The sequence below is a fragment of the Eriocheir sinensis genome, chromosome 26, assembly GCF_024679095.1.
Source record: "Eriocheir sinensis breed Jianghai 21 chromosome 26, ASM2467909v1, whole genome shotgun sequence".
In the NCBI taxonomy this organism is placed as follows: Eukaryota; Metazoa; Arthropoda; class Malacostraca; order Decapoda; family Varunidae; genus Eriocheir; species Eriocheir sinensis.
Window position 1 is genome coordinate 3,810,804 of NC_066534.1, and position 6,000 is coordinate 3,816,803.

Below are 6,000 nucleotides of genomic sequence, written 5' to 3' on the forward strand. Positions count from 1 at the left end.
AGGGGGGCGGAGCTTAGCCAGAATGGGGGAGAGCCTTCTCGGTGCAAATTGGCCAAGCTAATTTGGACCGACTATAGTACGGCTCTTTTCCTGTATTTCACAACTAGGTAAATACAACTAGGTAAACACACACACACACACACACACACACACACACACACGGCCCCGTAGCATATTCACGAAAAGTAGCATAGATTTTCACCCCCGCGCCGCGCTCCTCTCTGATTCGCCGGCTGGCTCTCAAGCTCCGCCCACCACCTCTGCGCCTCCGCCTCTGCCTCGTTGTCAGTGTCACACAGGCCCGTATCAAGAGTTGTGAAGGTCGAGCCGCGTACTTTCCCTTCGACAATGTAGGCACGGCCTCAGACCGTGCCTTCAATCCTTACCACAAGTCGCTCGGGAAGGTAAATGCACATACACACACTGCAACCTTCTTTTCACCTACCAGATCTAATGCACGCACACACATACAAACACACAGTGCTATTCATGGAGGTATAATACCTCCATGGTGCCATTACAGCCATAATATTGTCCGTTTTATTCCGTCTGTCCACTCATGAACGTTGATGTGGCACCTGCGCATTGTGAGCTTGTGATTGCGTGAAGATCATTTGAATGTTTGTGTATACAAAAAATCCTCAAACCATCGTATATGAACAGCAAACAGAAGATTTACTTCTCTAATATACCATACAAGGACACGAAGAAACAATTTGTATATCAAACCGTATAGTTTGATCATACTCGAACGATCTATAGCCTATCAGATACTCATATTTCATCTCATTAAGGAATATAAAGTGACATACGACTCTGCAAGTGTCTATACATAAGGAATTTTGATGTTGCATGTATAAATAACATGGGTAGCCAAATATTCGAAATAGCCTAGCATCGCATTCAACAGTTATTATTTATTATTTCATATTTTTTTCCATTATTAATCGTTATTTATATGCAGTAAATTATTAAGAAACCCTTTGTTTGCACTTTCAGAGACAGATGTCTTAACTGAAATGAGAAAGAATTTGAAAAACCATAGATCGTTGGAGAATGTGAGCCACGAAGGTTCCCGCCTGCTGGCCGGTTTCTCTGTACTTTGAAGGCGCGTGCTGTTATTGTAAACAAGACAAATATATTCGCTGCAACTATAATATACGACTTTCCAATTAGGGAAAATATTTTCTCAGGTTGTTTTAACTGAACCGTAACTATTTGCCTCGCCAAATTTGGAAAATAAACATATTTTTCCTCGAAGGTCTGCGGGAAGACATGGGGTAGACCAAGGTAAATATAGTCTACCGACAGGTAAAATCATCCCCCCCTCCCTCGCGCAGGCAAGGTGTGTGTGTGCTCTCTCTCTCTCTCTCTCTCTCTCTCTCTCTCTCTCTCTCTCTCTCACACCCGACCTCTGCTGAGAGAAGGACGTGACCTCGCCCCGCTGCGCTCCACAACCTCGCTTGCCCGCGCTTCACACCTTGTCAGCCCTGTGTTTTCGTCGTGCTCTTGGGATTGCGTTTGCTTTCACGTGCGTTTGTGTGTTCTCGCTTGTGGACTTTGTGTGTTGCCTGTGATTTCCCGACACGTGTTTGGTGTGTGTTCGCTTGTGGTTTCTGCGAGTGTGTCTGCCTGTGGTTGCCTCTGTGATTTGTGTTTCCGGTGTTTTTGCGTGTGATCTGGCTGTTTCCGGGTATTCTGCGTGGGTTTCAGAGTGATTCAAGTGTGTTGTGTTTCCGGTGTTTTTGCGTGTGATTTGGCTGCTTCTGAGTGTACTGCGTGGGTTTCAGAGTGTTTTGAGTGTGCTGTTTTGTTTCCGGTGTTTTTGCGTGTGATTTGGTTGTTTTCGAGTGTTCTGCGTGGGTTTCAGAGTGTTTCAAGTGTGTTGTGTTTCCAGTGCTTTTGCGTGTGATTTGGTTGTTTCAGAGTGTTCTGCGTGGGTTTCAGAGTGTTTTGAGTGTGCTGTTGTGTTTCCGGTGTTTTTGCGAGTGACTTGAGGGTGTTTAGTCGTGCTTATGCTTGGGTTTCTGAGTGTTTCGTGTGTTCCGAGTGTGTTGTCGTGTTCCCGAGTGTTTCACGCGTGATTTGGGTGTGTCGACAACTTACCCTTTGAATTCCCTGAGGATTCAATCTGCTCCTCCTCACTACACCCTCTTTCAATCCCCTTGAGGATTAACACTTCCTACACCCCTTTCCCTCACCTCACCAACCCCCCCCCCCCCCCCCCCCCTCGCTCACCTCACATCCCTTTTGCTCCTCTTCATCCTCTAGAGGATTAGCCCTTCCTACTCCTCCCTCACCTCCACATATTTCTAAGCCCTCCTCCCCTCACTCACCTTACCTCACATCCTATTTACCCATCCCTTCACCCACCTTACCTCGCCTCTTTCTTAACCCTTCTTGTTCTCACACACCTCACTCACCTCACATCCCTTCCTACTCCTCCTCTCTCCCACTTACGATGAGAGTTCCTCGTCGAAGACGGAACTATTGCTATCCTGGTGCTGGGATCGACGATATAACTGCTGCTCTTGAGGAGATCTCCCCCCAGGCTACTAATGATTCACTGTTTGTTATTCACACAGGTACGAACGACGTCACCACGACCCGGTCTGAGGAACTCCTGGAGAAGTACCGAAGGCTCATCCAGCAGTATAACTCTAAATCACCAAACATTTTGATTTCAGGAGTTCTACCACGGACTTGGGCGGAGAGCGACTTTTTCAGTAAGGCCTTCAGCCTAAACAACCGCTTACAGACTCTTTGTAGGGAGCTTGACGTGGAGTTCTTCAACGCATGGGACAATTTCTATGGACAAAGTGAGCTCTTCCACAGGGACGGATTGCACCTTTCTCCCATCGGGGCAGCCAGATTCGGAAGGCTCCTCAACGACGCAGTACGTGTCATCCGAGCAAAAAACGAGTCACATCCACGTCCCTCCACCCCGCCCGTGTAAATAGACGCCGTGCATCGCAACAAACCCGTAACCGTGATCCCGCAAGTACCACCACCTCTATTACCAAGCCTCTAGATAACTTAAAAATCCTTAGTTTCAATGCGCGTAGCCTAAGAAACAAATTTGATGAACTGAGATGTCTTGCTCTAACAGAAAATTTTGACATAATTTCTATAACCGAAACATTTATCGATACCACAAATATTGATTTAAGTTCCGAATACAACATAGATAGCTACAGACAGATCGTGTAAACCGTAGAGGCGGTGGCGTCGCTCTTTATGTCAAAAGCTATTTGCAACCCACTGACAAAACACCGGGAAACAGTAACGTTGAACATTTGTGCGTGCGAATAAACACTGCAAAAGTCAATTTAAATATATCTATCACCTACAGACCTCCCAGGCAATCACTCGATGACGACCTTGAAATGTACAGCGTCTTAAGGCAGTCACTTAATAATAACGACTCACTGATATTATATAGGAGACTTTAACCTCCCCCATATCGACTGGGCGACACTGTCAGGTACGGAAGGCGAGTCACATAGAATGATCGAATTTCTAGAAGAAAATTATCTAAGCCAAATGGTTTCTGAGCCAACTCGACAAAATAATATACTCGACCTTGTTATAACGACCCAAGATAACCTAGTCAGTAGTGTCACGGTAGGAGAACACCTCGGTTCTTGCGATCATAAATTAGTGCGCGTCGACATTAGAGCCCAATCATCAGTGACTGAAAATAAAGTAAAGGTGCCCAATTTCAAAAGAGCTAACTTCGTAGAAATCCGACAAAAACTAACAGAAATACAACTATCAGATGACGGCAACGTAGATGAAGCCTGGCTAAGCCTTAAAAATCACTTATTCACTCAGCAGAACACATTCGTCCCCTTGTGCGAGAAGCGAATTAACACTAATAAAAGCCCACCGTGGTTTAATAGCGAAATTAAACAATCAGTCAATGAGAGAAAGTTGTTTTACAGGTTAAAGAAAGAGCAAAGCACGCCCGAAAACATTAGACTTTATAATGATGCCAGGCGACGAATAAAAAGACTAGTAGGTCAGGCAAAGCGTAGATATGAAGAAAATATTGCAGCCAACTGTAAAAATAATCCGAAATCTTTCTTCAGTTACATAAACAACAGAAAGACGATCAAAAGTGGTACTGGACCTTTAACAAACAGCGACGGTGCACTAGTGACTGACAGCCAACACATTGCAAACCTCTTAAACAATTACTTTTACTCGGTGTTTAATACTAACAGTCTTCCTCTCGCTACCACCAACACCAGTACTATAGTAAATCTCGAGCATGCATTGCCTAATTTTGAAATGACAACCGATGAAGTCCTTAAAGCTCTCCATTCACTTAAAACAAATAAAAGTCCCGGACCAGACAAAGTATATCCTATACTGCTTAAAGAAACAAAGTGCGAAATACTCTCCTCCCTCACTATCGTATTCAATATGTCCTTGCGACAAGGCATCGTCCCTTCGGATTGGAAAAAGGCTAACGTGACACCGATTTTTAAGAAAGGAGACAAAAAAATACCAGGTAACTACCGACCCATTAGTCTAACTTCAATTGTAGGTAAGCTACTCGAGAGCATAATTAGAGACAAAATTGTGAGTTACCTCGAAAGCCACTCATTAATTGGGGATTCACAACATGGCTTCCGTAACAAAAGATCCTGCCTGTCAAACCTACTGACCTTTTATAACGATCTCTTCTCAATTTATGACGTAACCAAATCAGTGGACGTAGTCTATCTTGATTTCCAGAAAGAGTTTGATAAAGTCCCACATCATAAATTACTTTATAAATTAAAGCAAATAGGCATTGACGGTCAAGTAAACCAATGGATCGCGAATTGGTTGAGCAACAGACAACAAAGAGTTGTGATTGACGGATTTAACTCAGAGTGGGCGCCGGTCACTAGTGGCGTCCCTCATTGCTCGGTTCTTGGCCCAGTGCTCTTCATTATTTACATCTACGACGTGGATGTTGGACTCAATAATCGCATTAGTAAATTTGCAGACGACACAAAGATTGGTAACTCGGTTCTCACTTACGAAGACAGGCAAAGCCTCCAAGAGGATTTGCACAAAATTTCAGCTTGGTCGGATAAATGGGAGATGCCCTTTAACGTAGACAAGTGCCAGGTCCTTCAAGTTGGAACAAAAAATAAGAAGTTCGATTACGAAATACGCGGCGTTAAACTCACAAGCGTTCAATGCGTTAAGGACCTGGGGATTAAAATTGCGTCAAACCTCAAATTCTCACATCAATGCATCGATGCAGCAAATAAAGCGAACAGAATGTCGGGTTTCATTAAAAGAAACTTTTTTATTCAAAAATAAAGATGTAATACTTCCGCTCTACAATAGTTTAGTCAGACCCCACTTGGAATATGCGGTACAGTTTTGGTCTCCCCACCATGCAAAGGACATTGCTAAACTAGAAGGTGTTCAGCGTCGAGCAACAAAAATGATCCCTTCCTTGCGCAACAAATCTTACGAAGAAAGGCTTTCCACCCTTAACATGTTCTCTCTTGAGAAACGTCGCCTCCGAGGAAAACTGATCGAATGTTTTAAAATACTTAATGGTTTCACGAATGTAGACAGAACAAAATTGTTTATGATCGATGACACTTTGCGAACGAGGAACAATGGCACAAAACTCAAATGTAGACAAGTAAATTCAGACTGCACCAAATTTTTCTTCACCAACGTTGTAGTGCGAGAATGGAATAAGCTCCCACCATCAGTGGTCCAGTGTAACACGATTGACTCCTTTAAAAACAAGCTCGACCGTCACTTCCTTGAACTTAATATTAACTAGAGTAGAAAAGCAACGTTTTGGAGCCATCTGATTAATGTAAAATCACTTAGGTTTAAGGACAGACCACCTACAGTAGTCTGGACCATTTGGTCTGTGTGGTCTGATTTTCTATGTAAATCTATGTAAATCTCTCTCTCTCTCTCTCTCTCTCTCTCTCTCTCTCTCTCTCTCTCTATCTATCTATCTATCTATCTATC